The 25,386-nt window shown below is 37.3% G+C and overlaps 1 protein-coding gene across 1 annotated transcript in view; it reads left to right on the forward strand.

The window, feature by feature from the left end:
- LOC308196004 (uncharacterized protein) overlaps positions 1-18,478 on the forward strand; it is a 214,890-nt gene extending 196,412 nt beyond the window's left edge. Inside the window, exons 15-17 of the mRNA XM_080594358.1 lie at positions 5,239-5,322; positions 16,201-16,314; positions 17,082-18,478. The gene's annotated coding sequence lies outside the window, so the exon portion shown is untranslated. The remainder of the gene's footprint in view (positions 1-5,238; positions 5,323-16,200; positions 16,315-17,081) is intronic.
- Positions 18,479-25,386: the final 6,908 nt, after the last annotated feature.

Below are 25,386 nucleotides of genomic sequence, written 5' to 3' on the forward strand. Positions count from 1 at the left end.
GGAGGGATTGTATCCTGAGGAGCATCTGTGAAATATACAATTGTTTCTATGCTCTTATGCGCAAAGCTACCTACAATGTATTATTCAGGACTGTAGCTGAAGGAAACTCCAGGCAAAAGCTTTTCTTAGTGAAAAATGCTTCTGCCGGAAACAAATCACAATTTCATTTTAAATTTCTCACAGCGTTTAAGCTAAAAAAAAAAGGGTGGAAAATCAGAAAAACACTAGGAGTTTTGACTTGGCATGTCAAAATGATGTTTTAATGCAAATGCACCTCAGTTTAATAAGGAGAACAAAATCTTTGTTTGCAAAAGACAAAAAAGTTCAAACTAAAGCATTATTTATCAGCTTGAAATAAACTGTTCATTCAAACATTTAATTTAAAGAGCTCTTCATTCCAGTGTGAAAAAATGGAAAGAAAGAGTATTTGACAGCAACCTGAAATAATTTTCTTTTTGCAATCCAAAATAGAGTTGCTCATTCAAATGTATTTAGGCCTCCATTTAAAGACTAGACTAGCTCTAATATAAACTCTTTCATACTTATATGATAAAAGCATTGTAACACACTTCTTTGTAAGGTGAAAAATGTTTTACTTGCAAGTACAGTATAAAACGCTTGATTAAAAATTCTATTTATTTCAGAACTTTTCTGTTACTTTCAGAACTTTAATGTGATGCTCTTTGAACAACCACTAACTCAGGGCTGCCAGCTGCACAATTATTAGCTATTTACAATAAAATCAGTCCCATTAATTTCCTAAAGAATTGATATTGACTTAAATTTTTGTAAAGTCATTTAAAATTTTGGCAACGTTTCAGAAGTCATTGTTATCTCTTTTCCAAAAATGAATATCAATGAATTTCCCTTACTGCATAAAATGCAAAAATCAATTAAAAGAAATCTAATTGGTTTAATACCACCTGGTTTCAAATTATGCTGATGGCACCAGATCAAAACTCTTAATCCATTCTCCAATTAGGGTTGGAAAGTGGATAATTCATTCTACTTACTAATGTGATGTGAATAGAATAATGGTAAATAAAAATCTAGAAGCAAATTAGAAAAAATAATAAATTTAATCAGAACATTAGAAGTGAGTTGAAGCATACAGTAGTAACAGTTCTAATGCACATTTTTCTCCCTCCCACAAGTGAATTTTCTGAAAACAGAGGTTGCATAAAAGGGATTAAGGAACTGGGGGGGGGGGGGGGCTGGGGGGGGGAAGGTTTCTCCACCAAATAAGTTAAGTCACCTAATAAAAAATGAAAGGTCTCCGGGTCTCCTCAGGGTTAAATTGTTTAGAGGAAGATTTCTCAATATTTCTATACAGCTAGTGCTTGCTATCTGAGAGGAAAAATGTACTAGTGAAAGCTTTTACGGTAACCTTATCACATCAGAGTCTTGGCTAGTAGTCTCAGAAAACTCCAAGAATTTTGAATGCTTCTTGCTGCCAAGAAAAGAAGCCCAACCCTGCAGCCTGTTGTGGTCCCTCTGAATGACAGCAGAGCCCCCTGGGGTATCAGCCACTCCTCCCAGCTTTGTGTTGTCAGCAAGCTTGCTGAGGGTGCACTCCATTTCATTGTCCAGGTCATTGATGAATAAGTTGAATGTTATTAAACAATTATTCAACATAATTGAACAATGTTTTAAACCATTTTACTTTAGTAAGAAAACTAAATGTATTTCTGAAGAGTGGAACAAGTACTTTTTGCCTCACCTGCAGGCTGTGAACCTGGAAAATTACAGTGGACCCAGGAACTTTTGCAGAAAAAGCTCTTGAGAAGCTGTCAGTCTTGTGGTTTCCCTGCTTACTGGCCCAGCCTCATCCCTCTTCACTTAGCTGTAAAAACTTAGTATGTTGGTTGGTTATTAGCTCCCTGTACTGGAGGAAACGGAGGGAATCTGATGACTCTGCCTAAGATGTTACTCATTCTCCCAAGATGCTGATCTCACCTCATTAACTAATTTACACCCAAGATTTTATTTCTCTGGCACACAGGAAAAAGAAAAACTAAATAAACACCTCATCATAAAGAACTATCTCCTTAGTCAGTGTGATCTTGTGAAATATTTTGATTCAGTGAATGCCGTAAATAAGTACTGTTGTTTCATAAATATTTTCTTGTCTTTTATACATGGTCAGGAACAGAAATGTTGTTTCTTCCTATCTCCAAGCTGTGTACCCATCTGACAGATTCTTCTCTGGCCCAATAACTTCTGAGTCTATTGGACAATTTCTGCTATATGAACTATTCTGTCAATGGACAGGACAGTCAAAATTCACCTTGGGAAGGCATTTTGTCAGCAATATTATTAGACACCCACAAATTCAAACAGGATCAAGGCACAGAATCTTTTTGTTTCTTGTGCAGCTAATCAGTATATTTCTAAAAGCTCTTAGTTATTAGGTTGCTGGGTTCACCTACAGCTCCAGTGTAATAAATAGGAAGATTCTTAAAGACTTCCATTATCCCACAGTTTGTTCCAGAATATATTTTAGGTCTCATGACACACAAGCTCAGAATGAACTCACAAACTGTCCTCTGTAGATTACCTTTTGTTTTTCTTTTTCTCGTTGTCCTCTGAATTTACAGAAAACTGTGTAATTGAAAGTACCTATTGTTTCCAAAGTGCAAGGAAAAATATAGCTAAAACAAACATAATCTCCAGAGACAATATTCTGAGGTATTGCTTTTAATTAAGGCCAAATATTTATACTGGTCTACAGATACTGTTTTTTTTTTTCTTTTTTTTTTTTTTCCCATGCATCAAATTACAACTTTTCGTTGCCTATACTTTTCAATGGCAAATGATCTCTTGAGTGCTCTAAAGATACATCAGACTACATGGAATCACTTGTGTATTCAAGTTCCCATACTTTCCCTAAAGCATTAGACTTTACACTTGTTCAAGTTCCATAGTCACAGCACAGCATGCCTACCTGAACAGGTGGAAAAACGTAGGGCCAATTCTTCATGCAGATTAATGTCTAATTGGTATCTTCACCAATCACAAGTCCTTTGAAGTCTGTTTATGGATTAGAAACGTTAAATAGATACATAAGAATACATATGTTTATGTATATATATAACATGCCACTCTTCTGAATTAGGTATAAATTAGTCTATACTGAATGTTTACTAATGAAATTTAGAAACCATAAATAATTCTTTTTCTTCTGGGCATTTTTAGGTGTTTCTTAGGAAAGAAAATATCAAAGTTTTGATGACTTTGCTGTTTTAAAATTTGTCTTAGAAAATGTAACTGGTACTGTCGTGCATAAAAATAACAGAAATATAGTACATTTACTTCTTGTTTATCTCCGTTGTGTTTTAGGGGGCAATTCTGTTCTCAATTACACTGGCTTTAATTTGGACTAAATCCAAAAAGTAAATAACTTTCTGTTCAGATGTATAGATTTCTAGATGAAAGTAGAATTCGTTTGACTTTCTAAAATGCAAATAGTAATTTCTGTCATTTCTGTGATACATAAATGATACTGAAAGACTGGAGAAATTTGTGAAAGAACATTAAAGATTATTATGAGCCTGAGGGAACCATTAAAGAAAGATTAACAGAAATCAACATGCTCGGTGTTATTACAACACAGCTGCAGGAAAGGATGATGCTTATTTGGTAACATTTTTAGTCTCTACATGTTTAGTAGAGGAAGGGTGTAGTGTAGTGTATGTTCCAAGCAGAAATTGAGCCATCACTTTCATTTGAGTAACTTAACAGTGAAAAAATATGCAAGAAGTAGCAGGTGAAGTTTCTTAAAGCTGGAATTTGTCTGTGTGTAGAATACTTTCCAAGGGAAAGTGGGGAAATAGCCATTGGGACACTAGGGGCTAAACAAAACAGACAAAAGCAGAAAATTAGAATGTAGTTGGCATAATGTTAGTAAATGCTGTTGTTGAAATTTGTTTATCTGATTTTAAAAACACTTGCAAAACTGAAAGAACTTTGGGAAACTTTCAGTAAAATGTTGTCATTTTCTTTGCTTTTGAAAGTACTACTGAGATGAATACTGTTTATTATATATGGTGTCCTGAGTGATTTATATGCATGGTGCTTTATCTTACTAGTCTCATAAATCCTGTAAATTCAGCTTTAGGTTGCCAAATAGTCTACATGCAAAAGCCAGTGGAAGCCTACTGGAAATATTCTACTGGAAAAGATACAGTGTTTGGGCTTTGTTTCAGACATCTGGTGAGTCACCTGTATGCCAAAGTAAATCAGTTTTATCCCCTATTCCTGAATGCTCATCAGCATTAACTGCTTGCCAAGCAGGACAATGACTCCAAGAGGCCATTCTAGAAACTCTAGAGAGGAGCACAGTGCACTCCTGTGGGTGGTAGAGCTCATCCTTTCCAGAAGCAGACATATTTCCTGGAAGCAGACCAGGCAAACATAATGAAAACAGGCTCTGATTGGTCAGGTAAAATATCAGAATAAATGAAAGAGCTTTCTTATTGGAAACATGCAGACAATTACTTTGTATATTTTCACAATACTATTTTAAAATCTTTAGCTATCTTTTCACTAAAATCTCAAATAGATCTAGTTACTTACAGTTCTGGAAATCGTGCCCATAATATCGAATATCTCTGGAAGACAAATAGGGCACATGAGAATAAATCAAAAGAAAAAATATGGGACTAATTGAGAACTGTCCCCCATCTTAGCCTTCCTCTGTTCCTTGTCTCCCATTCCATCTGCCAATCTTCCTGCCCAAGGGTCTTTATCTTTCTCACTGTAATTCCAGAGGTTATATAACACTTTCATCAAAGCAAATCTAAGAGAATCATCACCACTCTTCATTTAATGGCATCTTGAAAAACCTTGTCAGCCTTCTCTTTTATCTTAGTGTCTGGGAGAAGAAAAAAAAAAGTCAGATCCACTTATAATCATAGCCATTTTTTTAGGCATCCTTATAATTAAGAAACTTTTGAAAATGAAGAAGTATTACAAAACTTACTTGGCAAACTATTATGACATTTTCTGCTTGCAACTGACTTTTTAAAGTGACTCTTTTAAGTTGCTATGCATAACTTTTTAAATTCTTACTTTTTTATGTATGGTGGTTGGTTAAAGGTTCACATTTTCTGGGTTCAATTTCCCTGGTTGGTCCTTTGTAGCATCATGAGCTAACAGAGTTACCAGATGAAGTCATAATCATTGTGAATATGTAACTTCATTTGTAAACCATCAACATAAATGTTATCTGTATTACAGAGATGCGAAGGTGAGGCACAGAGATATTGACATTAAAATCATCCAGTAGCTATCAGTGTGTCAGATTTGGGAACCAGTTACTTGGTATGTATTAAGTACTGATACTTAATGTGGAAAGAGGAAGGGAAGGGAAAGGAAGGGAAGGGAGGGGAAGGGAGGGGAGGGGAGGGGAGGGGAAAATGGAAGGGTAAAGGGGAAGGAGCTGAAGGAGAGAATAGGGCAGGGGAAGAGGAAGAAGGGAGAGGACAGAACAGGAAAGGTGGTTGGAGGGAAGGAGAAAGGCAATTTCATTCTAACTAATTTCATCCTGACCATGATACAAGTATCTGCAAGGGAAGTCTTAGAAGCAGAAGTGACAATAACCTTAATATAGCTAGTGCTACCAGTCACACCTGTTGTATTCAGGAATATCCAAGATTGAACTGTATTCTAAATGTGGGCTTCGTTTCAAAAATGCTGACATTTATGAAGTGTGTAAATTTATATCTAATTAACTTGCTTCAGCTATCTTGTTAAATGCCAATTAAATATATTAACATTTGTCACAATTTAATGTATCAATAAGAATTTAACTGTACTTTACTGTCATTGTAATTCTGACTTAATTACATGACCAGATGATTTATCATTTGCATAATTTTCAGCCTTAGTCTATGCTCTCTTAAACAATCAAACTGGGATTGTATTGATTGTCTACAGCATTTGATCTTCCTCTGTATAATTCTTTACCTCTGTCAAGACATCTGCTACTAAAACACTAAAATCAAAAATACAAGGGGAAGTAGGACTTTCACTGAGCTCAAACATGCTGATATGGAAATAGCAATTTCCCAAGGATTGGACATAGTTCTGTAACATTGATTATTTCATTAAACAAAAAAAATTAATTTTGAAAAATTAATGAAGGAAGATATGTAATGGACAGGCTCAAGTGACTAGTGGAGATTCATTCTAAACCATTATTAGCTCAATTATCATGTTATACATTAGAGAAAACAAACAAACAAATGAACGAAAAACAACTCTGACTTTCTACTATAAAGTAGACACTGTCCCATTTTAAAATGTCAAACAATGGGAGAACTGAAAAAATGAATACATGAATACAAAACTACTATTCCTTGCAGAGAAAATGCGTGGACTGTGGCTAGTCTGAACTTTTCTTGCTATGGCATACAATAGTTATGTTTTATTCTTTTCATACTTTTCATGTTCACATGAAGTCAGAACTTCAGACCAATCAAATTAGGAATATTGGTTATATATTGAGAAAGTGAAATAAAACCTATTTCTAAAGTTATAAGGACATTATTTACAAAACTCGTGCCTGGATGATTTGTTCTCAAACTGAATCTTCATCCTGTTTTGGGGCACTAAATATGTATCCACTACAGGAAAGAACAGTACACATAAAGAAGCTACAAGTTAGGTAATTAATAAAGAATATGAGAGCAACAGCTGAATAAAGTATACGTAACATATGAACTATGTGGACTATTTTCCTTTTTATTTCCTTTTTATTATTTCCTTTTATTAAGTATCAGTACTTAATAAATTCCTTGAGTAGAAATATTCACAATATTTGACTTAAACAGATGCTTACAGCTTCACTGCATCAGATGAGAAAATGAACTCATGTTTCGAGGAAAGTCAAATATATTACAAATGGGATTCAGGCGAACAAAGTAACATTTAAATGCTGCAAACAATGTATGCTAGAAAAAAAAGGAAAATAATATTGAAATCCTGAGGACTGGAAACCACCTGTCCTAACAAAGATGTCTTACAGCTAAATGTTTAAGAGTACTGCACTCTAGGCTCCCCTTTTACACACTGAAGAAAGAAATAGAGAACTCTAGAGAAAAATCCATCACCTTCTAAATTAGGTGGCTAAAGAGGCTATTTCTCTAGACTAACTTAGACTTAGATGAATCCTGCCCTTTGACATTTAAAATTATTATTATTATTATTATTATTATTATTATTTGTAGATAGCACTTTATTCACAAATCCTTAGTCCCAAAATGAGCACATTTATAAGCTTAGTATTTAACATGTATCTTTTTAAGTCTAAAGCGCAGAGAATTTAATCCTTCCTGAATAATTTCATTTTGGAAACACAGAGAAAAAAAAAAAAAGAACTGTAGATTTTTTTTTTTCAAAATTAGATCTTGTTTTGTTTAAAAAACAATCTCCTTCTTAAATTAAATGAATTAATTCTGAAAATAGAACAGAATGACAGCCTCAGATTAATCCGTCTTCATTTTATCGAAACTCCTTCTCTCAATTTCTCCACCTACAACCCATTCCAATTCACTCAGAACTTTTTCTTTCATTGCTTGCCTTGGTTTATTGACAAGGGTGTAATATTGAGACTGGATGGATCTTCTCACCTGTAAAGGATTACAGCCAGCCATCTCTGGGGTGGAACATGCCACCAACAGAGCAGGGTGCTTGTGCAGCACTGAAATCCTCATGGGGTCAGGGTTGTTGCAGCCATCTTCTGAGTTATGAAGAACCTGAGGAGGAACCTCTCTGCATTATGGAGACAGTGCTTCCCAGAGGTGTCGCCTGCAAGCAGACCCTCACTCCGGGCCATATATACATACAATGTACTAAGGCTATGGCAAGAAGCAGCTCTACAGTAACTAATTATGCTACTTTCTGATGACTTGAAATTCAGCTTTTCCCTGCAAACAAGATAAGGAAAATAACTTTACATTTGTGCCTTCAGTTCCCCAGAGTTTAGAGTGTATTAATGGCTATTGGATTCAGAATAAATAAACTGGATGGAAAAATCATTATGTGAGGTCCATTTTCTGAATATCAATTTAGTTTCTAAGCACTTCAATAACTTACCCTTAATTTTTAATTCGGAGCATCTCTGAAAATAGTAGAAATTTGGGGCATCATTGCCTTTTCTCTTTTTATAGTAATGGGATATGAATGTGGAAGCTGAGCTTATTGAATTTGACATTAGAAGTTGATTCATCTTTTAAAAAGCATTTTTACATATTGAATTTTGGCCTTTGAGGAATAGCAAACAATCAAAATGCACTGAGAAAAAATGAAAAAAAAAAAAAGGAATTAACTGAGAAAGATACATGAATAGCCCTCTTCATCTCCACAGCACCTTTTAAAAGAAAAACGTGTGCATAAGATAATAAATAGATTTTAAGGTATGGTGGCAGCAACCTCATTTGCCAGAGCTGTGAACTGAGGAGAATGAGTCCTTCAGAAGTTTGTGAGAATGACAGGTCTTTGCTTGCCTATGAAGTGTGTTTGTTTCCCCAGCATGCTGGTCCTTTGTGTGTTATAGGTGCTCTGTGGACTGCTCTGCCTGCAGCTCGACTGTGTGATTTTACTGTTTGTTCATATACGCAGTTGAAACAGAGGTACAACATTTGGACGGGTAAATGTTAGATATAGTCATGCACGTATATTTATGTTTAAAACATATGTATGTATGTATTGGGTTTGTGTGTCCATGTGGTGGCCACAGGGTTGGAGGTGCAGGGGCCACCTCTGTGGGAGGGAAGACATCAGGGCCTGCCCTGTGCCAGACACAGCTGGTTCCAGCTGTTTTTAGCTGGTTCCAACAGCTCCACTGTAGGGTGCAGCTGAACCCATCAGAGAAGCTTGTGGCTCGCTCCTCCGTGAAAACACGTTTAGGAAAGGTCAGAAAATGCCACAGGGAGAGAGAGAAAGAGGAGGGAACAGAAAGAGTGGTGAACATCAGAGGAAACACCAACCTCAGAGGAGGAGGAGATGCTCTGTGGCAGAGCAGGTATCCACTGTGGCCCGTGGAGGATCCCATAGTGGAGTAGGTTCCTGAAAGAACTGTAGCCATATAGAGCCTGCACCAGAGCAAAGGAAAAGTGTGAGAGGGATGAGGTGGCAAAGAGAAACTACTGTGTAGTACATGAGTGAAATTGAGTCTGGGAAAGAGGAAGGCAAGATGTTTTCATATTTGTCTTTTTGTGTTTAATTGTCTATTTAGTTCATTTTCCCCAAGTTGGGTCTGTCACTTACAACAGTAACTGGTAAACAATCACCCTGTCTTTATCTCTACCCACAAGTTATCTTGCTCCTGTTCTCCTTATCTTCTCCCCCACCCCACTGAGGGAGAGTGAGTGAGTGCCTGGGCAGGAATTTCCAAAGCTAACCCACCACAATATCCATGCATGTACAAACACATGTACATATATAATACATGGGCATACATGCCAAGATGTATATTTACAGCATTAGGGTGAATGAGGATCGTATAAACTACATGTGCTGTAGTGCATGTAAACTACATGCACATCCCTCTTGTTCATGCTCTTCAGGGAATGAGATCTCACCAGAACAGACTCTCCAAAAGCAGAATGAGTTTAGGGGCATAGGAAGAACAAATGTCTGCAATTAGGCTCTATTCATCCCAGAACCATACGTGCAGACTGTCTTACCAGTAGACAAGGGAAACATTTCATTTACCTCCTGTGTTATAACTGACAGCTCTTTTCCCTCCTGGTGTTGCAATCTGTTCTTCTGTCTTTTTCTGAGTGAAGTCATTCTCATTAAATGAAGCACCTTCTTGCTCAGTCCTGGGCTGAATCAAAAGCATCTGACAATGTAACTTCCCCAGCTTTATATTGCTCTGTTATCACCAATCGACATTCTTCAAACAAATGAACAAGGAACATTTGTAAAATAAACAAGTTAGAAAAATAACGGCAATTCAGGAAGAAAGTAAGAAAGGAAATAAAAGCTTAGATAATAAGAAAGCATGAGGAGAAAGTCGACAGATTTGTGCAGAGCTATGGTGAAAGTGATATGTGAATCCTCAATAAAAAAATTGGTTATATAATTCAGTGTGATACTTTGCAATGACCAAAGGCATTTGGCTTGTCTGTGTATTAAATATATAATAATATGTTATTGAGAGTGAATCCTGGGGAAAAAATTCTGAATAAATTTGTCCAAGAGAAGAGCACACAGAGAGGTAATTACGACTGAATGAGAACCTCAGACTGAACAACTATACTGTATCACATGCCTTTGGCATCAGAAAAGCCAACAGAGCTCTTCCAAAAAGCAAAGCAGAAAATACTTTGAAGAATGTCATATGTGTTCTGCAAAACCTCAGATTCCTGTCACTCCTTCCTCTAGAAGGGGGTATCTAGTCCCCAGAGTGATCTCAGTGGTTAACTATGGGAGTTGTATTTTTCCCATTTCTTCTTTGCTTTGACCATAGCCACATGCATATGACATTCTATGTCTGTGACACTTCCATTAAATTGTCCTTGCTATTTCCTTGTGCTAATACCCAATCTAATTCCACAGTATTGCAACATCCTCAATGGATTAGTCACACACTTACTTTTTAGGAAACAATATTATAATTCAGTAGTGAATTGCACACAAACAAGAAATTGTTCAACATTCTTGAATGATAAAGAATGTCACATAAATAAGCAAAAGAAAATGACAGTAATATAACAGGCAAGGTGATTTAGATAACCACAACACTGACTTCCTGGGCTTGATTCTTATCTAACTCCATGCAGATCAGTAGTTACACTGTTGTAAATTTTTTTTTGGCTCAAACTCAATTCAGTTTTTCTTCTGAAAACAGTTTCCATAATAAGACTAATAACAAGAAAAGAGGGCAATAATAGCCAAAGACACATTAGAGTTGATGAGAATGTAGCATCAGAGTACAGTTCTCCCAACAGTTAGTTGCAAGCTTTGATGTCCACATTACACAACAGAACCTCACTAGATAGTAAGTACTGAGTATCCAAGTACCTTTAGCTTCAGAATGTTTGGACTTACAACACAAATTGCCTCAAGTCTTATAATGAACTTCTTCCTACAAGTAAATAAGAAGAGCCAGTGATCAGACTGAAGCCCTGATACACAGCTGTGCATATGACCTAATCACTTCCTACACATATTCCATGATACATTTTTGGCTTGTATAAACTGTTATCCTCACAGACAATGACTAGGTTTATTTCATGGGATGTGTGTGTCAATGACTACTCCTACTGTTCAGTTTGCATACAGCCACCCAGTTCTGGGAGCAGAAAATTGTAGATATGTTGTTGTGAGTCTAGCCTTGACATATGGCCTCAGGGCTTGGGGACAGTCTTTGGATTGTTTATTCCATTGGGTAAATGAAGCTTCTGAAACTCCCAGAGAATTTGGGAATAAAATTCAGAAGTGTAAAACCTGATTTTGTATTCTCGTAGGTCACAACACTCTAATGCCCTGTTATCTGTTAACTTCTAGCTTATATGAAGATTTACAGAGAGTCACATGAATAATTGTTTTTGTATTTTATCCTGCATGTCAGAATGCAATGCTGAGTGAGGGGATGCTATAAGTCAAAGAAGAGTGATGTTCTGATGGTGGAGCAGCAGGTCTAAATAAGTCTTGTGGTTATTAGACAGAATTTGAGAAGTTTTTTAGACAAGCCTGCAAATAAGCAAACTCTCAGAACTCAATTATTGTTCAGTCCAACTTTGTACATACTTGCATGTATGAGCCATGTTTCCAGTTTTGCTTATCTATAATTATTATTATTCCCATTAAATCAGAATCTGAGGCTGATTATGCTGTACAAAACAGTGGTATATGCTAGGAAAGATAATTATATAACTATGGATTAGCATATTATGCAAATAAGTGTTTAGTAATAAAACTTGCATTGTTTTAATTTAGATGTTGATGGTGGGTAGCCCTTTAACTGTTCATCTTCAAACCCCGGTGTGGAAGTCTGTAAGATAAGAGAGGTTTGAATGTTAAATCTGTTTCTTGTAACTAATAACTGTGGATTATCCCATTCATGGAAGAAATATATATATATATATATATATATATATATATATAAGTCCTTGTGATACTAGGAGGATCTATTTATTTATTTTTTTATTTATTTTTGTAAAAGAAGACAAAGAAGACTTTAAGGTTGTGGACCTGCTTATCTCTTGCTGACTCACTTCACCTCTTCTGGATTCTCCCTAGAGATATTTGATGCCTCAGTGAGTCCTACAGGCGTAACTGAATAGACAGTTGAAATATTAAACTAACCGTCTGAGTTGTAAATGATTTCCAAAGCCACATAAAAGAGCAGATCTTAGGGATAAAAAGGGATATCTTAGGGATAAAAAGCTGTTCATTCTGTGTGAAACTCTGAATACTGCTGAAGTAGATCAGTCACAGCATGTAAAATAAAGGAAGACAAGAAAATCTAGTAACAGATTTTAGCCCACCAGAGAAGACTCATTTGTGGTAGAGTTCCTCAGATGAGCACAAACTTCCTATGAGGATCTGGGCAACAAGAGGACGGTTGGAGCTGGAGGGTTGAAGGGTGATGGCACCCTTCAACCTTCAGTATTGTGACTGAATAGTTTAAAAACCGAGGAGGATTAACATAGAATATCATGAGGATTTTTTTCTCTGTTTTCAAATGAATATTTGCTTTACTTTATCTGCATTGTGTGGGGATGTACAGTCTTAGAGAATTAGTTTTCAGAACTGTGTTAAATGTAATTTTAGCAATGGACACTACAGAGAGATAATATGTACATTTATGAACAATGCTGGATATGGACAAAGTAATTTGATATTTTTGTGGAGATTGAAAAGGGCTTCAATTCCTTATTATTGTTATTTTCCTGGCCTCTCAGATATAACTTTGGTGGGTTGACCCTGGCAAGCAGATAAGCTCTACATACAGGAGAGAATAGTAAAAGGCAAAACCAACTCATGGGGCAAGATAGACAGTTTAATAAGTGAAGGAAAGAGGAGGGAAAAAAAGTGATCCAAAGACAATCACTTACCAGTTCTCACAAGCAGACTGATGCCCTGTCAGTCTCCGAGCAGTGGCTACCTGCCAATGTACCCACTTTTCTGCCTCAATTTTTATTGCTGAGCATGACATTATATGGTATGGAATATCTCTTTAGGTCAGATATCCAAGCTATATCCTCTCCCAGGTTCTTTCCCACTCCTAGCCTACTTGCTGAGTAGGGAGCTAAGAATATAATTAACTCCTTTCCAGCCAGACCCAGCACAATAACTAAAGCTCCTTTGGTTAAACTTGCATCCCCAGTCACAGACAACTCTTTAAATCAAAGCTTTGGGACTCTAAATTTAGAGTGGTTTAGAAAACTGAGCATGTTGAAGGGTGTTCATGCAGTACTATTTCAATCCATACCTGTATCATCAGATTTTCTCACAGCAGTCTTGTTAGTGTATGTTAATAAATTCTGTGCTAGGATCCAGATAGGATTTCCTAGGAACTTTATAGCCACACTTGTAATTTAGACAGATGAGGACAATCAACGGAAACAACAAAAGAGGCAGAAGGTAATCAGTGTAATGGGCACTGAATACCTGAAAACAAGGTCTTTTGGCTTCAAACTATAGAGCAGATTGTATTACGTACCTGAGGTACAATTGGTATTTTCACGCTAAAACAATGTAAGTACGTTATCTTCTCAGGAACATATGATTTTTAATGGCCACAGTCACATGGCTGGAGGAAAGGGATTTTTACTGCCAGAAGGACACATATAATTCATTGTATATAGAAAGAAAGAAAAAAGAAGAAAAGAAAACACCTTTTGTGAATAGGATGAAACATTTTATTGCAGGATAGGGAGAGAAGACAAGGGTGAAATCAAGGTTAGAATTGACCCTGGGTGCTGCAGAGCTGCAGAAGACATAATTGCAGAAGGTCTAAAAAGCAGTGCTTTGAGCTTATGTGAAGTTCTGAGCTGTTGCCAACCAATATGAGCGTCAATGGCTCTAGCATAACATTGCAAACACTGAAATGTTCCAAGATTTTGAATATATCTGTTATAAACCATAGGCAACACCTATCCCTCCAAATTTCAACTTCTTCAGACCATAGTGGCTGCATACATATTTGGGCTCTTTCTAAGTGTATTCTGCTTTTTCATTTCCAAGCTGTTTTATTATTATTATTATTATTATTATTATTACTATTACTATTGCTATTATTTATTAATTATTACTTCTACACAAAAGTGAGGACTGGAAATATATCTTGGGGATATAAGATAGAAATTTATTCCACTAATAACATGGCATTTAGAATCAAATTGTGATAATTGGTGATATTATTATAAATGGTTTTATGCAGAGGAAAGCTAGATCAATAATTAGAATAATGTCTGACATTTGAATCAGTAAGAATCAGTTCCATGTCTTGGAGCCTGTAAAGATGCTGTGAGATGTCTTAGGCAAGTTTTTTTAAACTGTATTCCCAAGAAGATTTAGACCATAGCTCAGTATGACAAAGTATTCTCCGGCAGCATTGTCTATTAATTCTGGGCATCCTACATGTACCGAAACAACAGTCTGAACGGCAATGTAATGAACTAGAGTGGGAAAATCCTCTGACTTACAGAAAACATATAAACTGTTTCATTTTCTTTTCAAGTGAGAGCCAGCCTCTCTCTGATTTACAATGAGGTCTCTTATAAAAAAAAAAAAAAAAAAGCTGACAAGAAGGTGAGTTTCACATGAGAGCAGTAGCACCTTCACGTTGCAGTGGCACAAAATAGTCTGCATTGTAAGAACATGACTTCACAAATTTAAGTTTTTAAAACCCTTTTCACCTTGTGCTTTTAGTCTGAAGAAGAGGAAGCTCAGGGAAACTTTATTGCTCTTTACAACTTTTGAAAAGGAAGGTGGGTGGAGCTGGGAGTCGGCCTCTTCTCGCCAAAAACTAGTGATAGGACTAGAGGGAATGCCCTCAAATTGCACCAGGGGAGGTTCAGGTTGGAAATTAGGAGAAATGTCTTCTCAGAAAGAGTGGTTAGGGTTGCTCAGGGAGGTGATGGAGTCACCGCACTGGGGTGTTTAAGGAAATGTTGGATGTGGTGCTTTAAGACATGGTTTAGTGGGTAATATTGGTGGTTGGGGGACAGTTGGACCAGATGATCTTGGAAGTCTTTTCCAACCTTAATGATTCTATGAGTTACTTCTCTTCATTAATGAGACTCTCTATCTATAGAGTCTTGGCAAAAACTTGATGGTTTACCATACAAACATTCAAAATACTCATGAACTCTGGATTCCTAATCTAGGAGATATTTTCTAAATGTACATGTAACAAAAATGAGGTAATAAAAAAAGCCTCTGAACCTGCAATCAGACTGAGGTTCAAATATCTTCTGTAGCACAAAATTTTTAGATACTCAAGACAATTTTTCTAGAAGAGTGCAGCGTAATTCTAAAAAGAGCTCACTCAGTTTCCCCTGATGACTCTGCTGTGACTTGTAAGGATTAATTACATGTTTTTTCTTCTTGCATAACAGAGAAAGTTAGAATGATTCAATAATCAATTTGGTTGGCCTTGTAGTAAGAAGAGGGAATAGCCATGTTCTAATGCATGCATCACAAAATACAGAAGGATTTAATAACAAAATAAATTGCATCAATCATCTCATAAGGTCCGAGGAGCAGGAAATTATGTATGTGACAAAGTATAGTCTTGATTTAGGTTTCTAGCATCACGAAAACTTAAAAACAGAAAATCTGAAGCCTAGGCTAGTGTCTCCTTTGAGCTCAAAAGAGACTTTGCTGAATGATTTGACTACCTAGGAAATACAAAGATTAAAAAATGCCTCACCAGCAACATTTGAAATAACATATCAGCATGAAAAGGCTCCCAAGGAAGCCTGTCCAAAACACTCAAGCACTCCTGGTGAGACTGACTCAATTATCAGCTGTAATAGCATCAGGTGATAGACTTCAGTAAGCAAAGTGTTGCACAGTGAGAAAATTCTATTAGAAAACACCAATTTACACCTCTGAATTGCTGTGAATATTCGTTAACATCTCCTATATGCTTTGTAGCCATTAACTGATAAATGAAATCCTAAAGAGAAGCAAATACACAGTATGTGGTAAGCAGGTGTTACCATTCCCTTTTTGCAGGTGATGGGGAAATCGAGGAGAGACTTACTGTTGTCTTACCTGAGACCAGACTGTTGACAAACTGGAGGTGTTCCTGAAGATTGCATGATGTGACAGGTGCTCCCACAGAAGCTGGTGAGGTGCTTGTCCACCATCTTACCCCAAGATTCTGGTCCTTGTCCCTTAGCTCTGCTTGCATATACGAGGCCTCCTTAAAGTGGTCAAACAGATCTGGAGTATGCTGAACTCTTTAGGAAGAAAGGTTTTCCATCTCTACAAGTTTTGATAGTGGTTGTCCACAAACACTTTAAGTTGTCTTGGGCCCCCAGTGCTAATAAAAGAAGTTGTCCTACCTTTTCTTTCCCTCTTAGCTTCTCACTTCTTTCAGCAGTGACAGAATTTTTTCAGTAGCAGAGCATGTTCACTTCTTTAAAATACTGGAGAATGTTGTTTCTGTGGGTAAGCTTTGCAAATCTAACATCTCTTGGAGAATTTTCCTGAAGTGTCTTGATAACTCTTATGCCTAGATTCTGACTAAGGGGCTTGTGGGTGCTAGACTGACCCTTTACTTTGCATGGGTTACCCTCAACAAAGAGGAATAATGAGACTGATTGGACGTGACTTTGCTGTTATTGCAAAAATTCCAAACTGTCTTTTCCAAAGTGCTTTGTATATAGTAAAACTTAATAAGCTGAATACAGATTTCTGCATTGAAAATAATTGTATTCTCTATCACAGGATTTGCTTTTGTGCTTATTCCCATGAAATCAACCAAAGATAGATAATCAAATCAAAACCTTGTAAATAAACAAATGAACAATCCTTTCCAAAGACAGTTGCTCTGGGATTAGATGGTTATCCAATATAGCTCATGTATCTACAGTGTTTTGTTTCTCTTACAGCTGTTTCTATCACGCTGTTCCTACTGCTCCTGCTGGGTGTCTGCTTGCGATCTTTATCTCAGATCCCACACTTTGAAAAGAGATTCTAATCATTGCAACCACAACTGTTGGAACCATAATCACCATCATCACAAACTAGCTCCCATTAATAGCCATTTAAGGATCTTCTGTGTCTGTTAAACATCATGATTTCCATCTTCATCAATTAAATTTGTATTGTGTTCTCAAACCCATTTTATTAAATTGTAACATTTTGTAACATGGTTCTGTATACTCCATCTGTTTCTATAGTACATAGAAACTCCATATGTTTCTATAGTAGATATAAATATAAAAATAAATATCTCTATTGCTGTGGGTGGGTGTACAGAGTTTCTAGATCAGAAGTGTTGTGTCCAACATGCAAACTACAGGCAGAGGACCCTAGTTATGTCTGTATCCAGCTCTGTAAATATCCCTCTTCTGATAGGCCCTGTTGCTTTAGGGTTCAGTAGAGGGATTTATGAAAATGGGGCCTAATTGTGATGAAAATTTTTAGGATCTAGTGTCGCAATATTAAACAAATATGCCTTGTTCTATCTTTGTTGAGGAGTGTAAAGGAATTTCGCAGCTGAAACAGAGCTCTAGGAAACCTTTGACACTGAAATAAGAGGTGGCCTCTAACTACACATACAAGGTTGCAATTCTCTCCACAGGACTTTTTTGATGACAGTCCTCAGTTCAGAACTGGCTATGATCAGCCCTGAGAGTGAATTACAATTGCATACAGACTCTGTGGGTAGCTACTACAAGTTGTTATTCTGTCAAAGAAAGAAAGCCTTTGCAACTCTGCCCTCAGTGACAATGGTGTGTAGTAACAATAGGAGACAACTTGATCTTTCAACAAGCTCTTTTGAAGTCCATCCTCCTCTTCTGCAGCACCCATAGGTGACAAAATACAGAAAAGTGCAAACTCATGTCTTTGGTGGAATTTGTCAAAGAGCAAAGAATTCTATGATTCTATAGTTCTACAAATAAGTGGATTGCAGATGGAACAAACAAACAAAAATATTAATACATAAAAAAGAGGGGTGTGTCTGGGTGTGAGAGAATATTCCTGGAAATAAAAGGAGCTATTGGTATGTGATAAAGTGCTCTTCACAGAGAACGCAGTTGTTAAGTGCTCAGAGAGCGCTGTGGAGAGTACATCTATGTATCTGAATAGATAGTATTAAGTACCGGGATGTTCACCCGTCATTGAAATGCTCTTATCTCACGACTCAGGCTATGAAAACATTAGTCCTTCCATCTCAAACTTGCTGATGCGTGTAGCATGCTGTTAAATAATAATAACAACAGTAATAAAAATATAATTAATATTAATAGAATATTCTTTACAATTGCTAATGAAAGAGATTGCTAATCTCCTGCTGGTAGCAGGAGAGTTCTTTGTCTCTGCTACCAGAAACATATTACAACTTGTAACTAATTAAGAAGCATGCTGGGTGGGATGGCAACACACATTATAAGTAATGTAATAATAAGAAATAAAGGCTTTGTCAGTAGAAAGGTGACAGAAGATATTGCCAGAAATAAATGTTAGATGATGATTACAGCTAGAGAAGCACAGCAAGTTTTCTAACCCATATAGAGCACTGTGAGTAAAGAATTTTACTTGATTTCATCCGTATTGACTATAAAATTCATATGTATCCTTTCCCTACATCCTCAAATCTTCTTTTCTCCCAGAGGCAATAGCAGAACAGAGGAAATGGAGATTAGTGGTTACAACAGAGGACTTGGAATTTGCTATTTTGAGCTCTGCCACTAAATCATTTCCTGACCTGGGCAAAGTCAATTACAGTAGCTATGCATCATTTTCCATCTGTAGTATGGGAACAATCACAATTACCTCCTAAGATTGTGGTAGTGTTTCAGGAGTAATAGATTTATAAAGCATGTATAGTTCACAAAAGGAAAATATCTTGGTGATAACAAACCTTTATGACTGAACCCCTAGAAACAAATCCAGGAGGAAAGTCAGAGGTAACACTTGTTCCAACTGTTTTCTGAAGGTGTTTGTATTTGCTTTTGCCCTGTTCCTACAAGACAGAAGGAACAGCAAAACTCATGCCTGCAGTAATGGACCTGCATTTGTGCTAGCTTGGAAATATTTTTCATCATCCTGCTCTAACTGGAGGGCTAAGAGCTTTGCAGACCCTGCTCTTCTCATTCCCACCCAAGGTGACTGCTTCCAAGCTTGTGGAGGAAGCAACGACAATTAGGGAGAGATGCGAAGTGTGCTGGTAAGTTTAGTCCAGAGCTTCAGGAGGAAACAGATTCATCGCTACATTTTACCTAGCTTCTGTTCCAAGTGCCACCTGTGCTTGCAATATTGGGCTAGCTGAACAGACAGGAAACAGCTAGGTTTCTTCCTAGCTGGAATAATCATTTTAGAAATGGATGGAGCCTAGTTTACATTGCCACAGCTTTCATTACATTCTGCTCTGTATGATATACTTTCTGGAAGACTGATCCAATCTGTCATTAAGAACAAATTTCTTCTCATCATAAATGGTACAATACTGGCTGCCTTGTCTTCTCAGACATCTTGAGCTCTGTGTCTAAAGTCACTTTTTGAAATCCTGATCATATGTCTTTAGATCCTTTCATATGTCTTTAGATAACTTCTAAACTCATTGCACATACATAGTCCCAGCCAAGGACAGCCTCTTATTGACAGCGTGAGATATTAGCATTGCTGTCCTGTCTGTGAGAGATTTCACCTGTTTTCATCAAACCCTAGAGGAAGTGATGGGTCCAGCTGCTGAAGAGCAATACTAATTCCAAATGTTGGTGTCGTTCAGCATGCTGAAGGTCACCTACTTCATTTTATTTGAGACTTGGAGATGCTACAGAATTTTGTACCTTCTTCTAGATTGTGTATGCATTAATACTTAAATTTCTACTACTACACAAACATCATTATTATTTTTCTTACTTATTCGTATGTAGAAGTGGCATTTCTTTCTCCTTGTGTACTGATGGGAACTGCTAAATAAATAATAAAGCTGTACTTACAGAGGCACAAAAACTACTTTGGTAGAGATAAAAAAAAAATCATTTGTTAGCGAATAGAGACACAGTCCTTATCCCCAAGAAGATTCTTCAAGTAAGTGATATTGATAATGGCATTGAAATACATGTTTATTTTAACAGAGAGGTCAAAATGTACATGTACTGGAACAATGCAGCTATTGAACATTAATTTCACTTGGGATTAATCAATGATGAGGAAATAAGTAAAACTCTCTTCTTTTTAGCCAGAGAGAAACTGCTGCCTTGATCTATAGCTCAGTCAATAGGCTGAAATTGTGAACAATTGTGGAACACATTGAGACTTAACCTCTTGATCTCAGCTTGAATGCAATAATTGTAATAAAAAAAACACAGACCTAATATTATTATCAATATCACTCCTTGTAGATGGTGATTTGGTTTGATTGCATTACTTTTATGAAGAACAAAAAGACAATGTGTTGTATTCAAATTACAAATTATCCATTCAGAAAAATTAAATTATATGGGACCTCATAATGTGTAGAGAGGTAGTAAAAATATAGCTAAATCACTCTGTGATTGCTTATTGCAAATGTTATAAAGCACTGAGTAATCATATATGTATTTTGAAATTGCCCAGTATCTCCGAACTAACTAGTTTTATCAACAATCTCTTTGCCTACCATGTTTAAGAAGTTCTACGATCAGCTGTCTAGTGGAGCCTGAACCTGTTTGGGCATGTAAATATCTTATGGTTTACAGAAGACAAAGATCCGTCAGAACCAAGAGAGTGTTTTGTTTTTTTATCTCTGGGTAGAGGAAACAGCTTTCATTAGCAGTTACTGGAATAATTTGTGTGCATCGAGGGACTTGCATCCTGGTATCTATTCGTTTATGAATTTACTGTAATACATACCTATAACATTGTAATACAAATTATAGATGAGAGAGTAATTTTGTATTTTTATTATTATTTTATTTTTTAATCTCCTGATGGCTGTTGTGGAAAACCCTATAAAATATATTGCTTTTATTTAGTCTAAGGGCAAATCTTTTTGAAATGTGTAAGGGCTTAGGGAATTTTAAAGCATATTTTAGAAAGGATACAAATGTTTAGGGTTTTCATTAGCTTTGAAGGGGGCACAGTTTTATTAATGAGAGTGGGCAAATCGTTTGTTTGTTTATGGCCTCCATGCTTTGCTCATTTCTACTCCATTAACTGTGTAAATACAATATCGAGCCTTTGGTGATACATCCTGTCCTGTTGATCAGTTTGATATAATGATGCTAAGAAAATACACTGTGAAAGATACAACTTGTAGATACCCCACACCAATATTTGTGACACAGTGAAGGTTTCGTTGCTCCAAATAAAGTTTTGAGGAATGGAATGGTTTTTAGCATTAGAAATACCAACAGACATACACAGTCTCATATCACTGTGAAATAGTTAGATCTCATTCAAGTCTGGAAAGAAGATGGAACCTGAACAGTGTTACCTGTGTTATCTCATTTAGTCCAAGCACTAGGTGCACTTACACTTAAGCCACCAGATTTCAAATGTACACCCTTATCTGTCTTTTTACAGGTCTGACAGCTGTGACCAACTCATTTTTAATTAGATTTGTAAGGATTTGCTGCATCCATGCAAGGTAAAAAGCAGAGAAGCTGGCTGACAGCTAGGAAAAGCAGCTAGAATCAAACCAAAACCTTCCTGCAGCAGACATAGAACATATTTCTCCCAGAATGTAATTGTTGAGCTGCTGTGCCATTGTAAATAACACCAGAGCTAGGTAGGCAGATAAAATGTCTCTGAACAGCATCTAGGAAATTCCTCTGCACTGGTCTTTATAATCTTAATTCTTATCTAATGTATACCCACAATATTATATGTATGTATCAATAAATGCTGTAATTCTTAGAAAATTCTGAAAGAGGACATTGGATTAAGAATATAAAGATAAAGGAAAAATATTTTTATTCCTAAATATATATATATATGTATATATATGGTAATGGAATGGGAATGTAATATACTTAAAAGGGCAGGGGTAGTTGGAAGGTTGCTAAATCAGAAGTTCAAGGAAACAGAACTGCTTTGCATTTCAGCTTGCTACTGTGGCAAAGGGCTATAAAGGAATCTGGAAAAATACGCATAACATAATGACCTTAGAATTTACTAAGTCTTAAAATTCCAATTCAAAGTACTCATTAATTCTGGAAATGCTCCACTGAAAAAAAATATATATGTGAATACATGTGAAGTAAGAATTACAAGTTTAGAACCACTCAGCTCAATTTAGAAAGAGGGGAATAAATCTCCCTCTCAGGTGCAAACACTAGCTCTAATCTAGTTTATAGAAAAGGAAGTATCATTGCTATTGGTTTAAAACAGAACCATCTCTGAAAAACTTCACAATTCACAACAAACTGTCTAGGCACTTCAGCCTTATGTGCATGCTAAGCATCCTTAGAAAAACGTCCAGACTTTTGTGGGATCAGTTCCAGGCCCTTATGAAATCCAAAGGCAAGACTTCCAAGGCCTAAATGGAAGGGGAGAACAGTGAATGTGGTCTACCTTGACTTCAGCAAGGCTTTTGACACTGTCTCCCATAACATCGTCATAAACAAGTTCAGGAAGTACAGCCTAGATGAGTGGACAGTGAAGTGGATTGATAATTAGCTGGATGGCACAGCTCAGAGGACTGTGCTCAGTGGTGCAGTCTAGTTGGAGGCCTGTAGCTAGCGGTGTCCCCCAGAGGTCAGTACTGGGTCCAGTCTTGTTCAACTTATCATGAGCTGGACAATGAAATGGAGTGCACCCTCAGCAAGTTTGCTGACAACACAAAGCTGGGAGGAGTGACTGATACCTCAGGGGGCCCTGCTGCCATTCAGAGGGACCTCGACAGGCTGCAGGGTTGGGCCGAGAGGAACCTCATGAAGTTCAGTAAAGGCAAGTGCAGGGTCCTGCACCTAGGGAGGAATAACCCCAAGCACCAGTACAGGCTGGGGGCTGACCTGCTGGAGAGCAGCTCTGCAGAGATGGACCTGGGAGTCCGGGTGGACAGCAGGCTGACCATGAGTCAGCAATGTGCCCGTGTGGCCAAGGCCAACGGTATCCTGGGGTGCATTCAGAAGAGCGTTGCCAGCAGGAGATCCTCCCCCTCTGCTCTGCCCCGGTGAGGCCTCACCTGGAGTATTGTGTCCAGTTCTGGGCTCCCCAGTGCAAGAGGGACGTGGAGCCCCCCAGAGGAGGACTACTAAGACGATTAGGGGACTGGAGCACCTATTGTATGAGGACAGGCTGAGAGAGCTGGGCCTGTTTAGCCTGGAAAAGAGTCTGAGGGGAGAACTCGCCAGTGTATATAAATATCTATATCTATATATCTATAAATATATATATATATATATCTATAATATCTATAAATATAGATATATAAATATCTAAGGGGACGGTGTCGAGAGGGTGGAGCCAGTCTTTTTTCAGTTGTGAAAAGTGACAGGATGAGAGGCAACGGGCACAAACTGTAGCACAGGAAGGTTCATCTGAATATGAGAGGGCATTTCTTTCCTGTGAGGGTAAAAGAGCACTGAAACAGGTTGGCCAGAGAGGTTGTGGAGTCTCCTCTGGAGATATCAAAACCTAGCTGGATGCCATCCTGCACAATGTGCTCAGTGTGATCCTGCTCAGCAGTGGGGTTGGACTAGATGATCTTCAGAGGTCACTTCCAACCTCATCCATTCTGTGATTCTGAAATGATTTCAATGTGAATTAGGTAAGGAGCTTATTAGTTCTTTAAAATGGGACATTTTGGGGGTCCATAAAGATTTGTGACCTTGGAGTCACAAAAGTGACTTTTAGAACATGAAAGTTAGAAACAAGATGAGTACTGAGTTGCAGCTAGGATTTATACGGTTAACTTTTTCATGTAAATTTCCCAGTTCTTCCTAAAGCTTCCCTAGACCCCTTAATTTCTTTTTTGGCTCTATTGTGTTACCTTTAACAAAACAAAACAAAAAAATGGTTAGAAACAAATACTTTGGGAGAAGAGATGAGGGAGGGAAATGTTTTTGAATAGCTTTATGAAAAGCTTCCACTCACAACACAAAAGTTTGATTTGGCTTCAGAGCTAGTCCATATTAAGGTTGTTTGGTGGAACTGAAGTATGCAATGTTTTATCTTAGTGATTTAAATTCTAAATGTCTCCAACCAGCAGTCAACTAAGAAAGGTGTAAGGTTCCCACTGAGCAGTAGAGACAGTGCAGGGCTCAGTGAGAGCAACTTGTGCCTGGTGGGACTAATTAATGAGAACAGCTGAAATGCATTACCTCATGAGGCTGTGAGTTATGGGTACTCTAGGATAAGTTCATTTAATTGAAACAAAACTTCCAGTTTCTGTAATTATTATTGCTAAGAAAGATGAATGCTTTAAATTACTTTATTTGCCACATACATGAATTCACAATTAGAGGGTGTTCTTCTGTTTGTTTTAATAGGCGAGATAATCAAGGAAGAAAGTATAAAACTGGCCAATGTCCTTTGTAGTTTATAGTGGACTTTGTAGTCCAGTGCTCTGTGAATAGGATTGACAGCTTCATCTCCTTACCAAGTTCCTAAGTCTTTCCAGTAAGAAACAGTGGGCAGGCACAGTCAGAGGAGAGAGTTGCTTAGTTTCTTCTTGTGCGGTAAATTTATTGTTAGATCGCTCATACAAATACTTGATTCATTACCCTTTTTTGCCTTTTTCCAAACTCATGTCATCCAGACCAACTTACGCTGGAGAGAAAAAGTAGTGTCTCGATCTTTCCTGCTGTTGCTTCAGATTGCTTTTCAAGGGAGCTAGTTGTATTATCTTTGTTTGGAGAAGGGGGATGTATAGGCTGTAGCTGCTCAACTGGGATAGAACTGATGTGATGCTAGGCCTGTCCAGAGGCCATCTTGAGGTACCTTTGGAAATTTCAACATTACAGTGAGCCCTGGCTGAGGGCTTTGAGAATATTGGTTTTGGATTTAAACAGCTATGTAATTTCTGGCTTAGCATTAAGGGATGTGCCAAAGGTAGGACAGAGCTCAAACGGCAAAGCAGGGAACAAAAGCCAGATCTGAACAGAGCACACTCTCACAGATTTACTTGGTTCCAGAAGTTTTTCATATGCTGACAGTGTATCCTCTCACATGCTGTATTGCATTAAACTCAATATAACAACCTGCAAGAAAACAAACCACAGACTCAATAGTCTTGGATGCTGACATCCCCTTTAAATT

Source organism: Anser brachyrhynchus, assembly GCF_964034855.1.
Source record: "Anser brachyrhynchus genome assembly, chromosome: 5".
In the NCBI taxonomy this organism is placed as follows: domain Eukaryota; kingdom Metazoa; phylum Chordata; class Aves; order Anseriformes; family Anatidae; genus Anser; species Anser brachyrhynchus.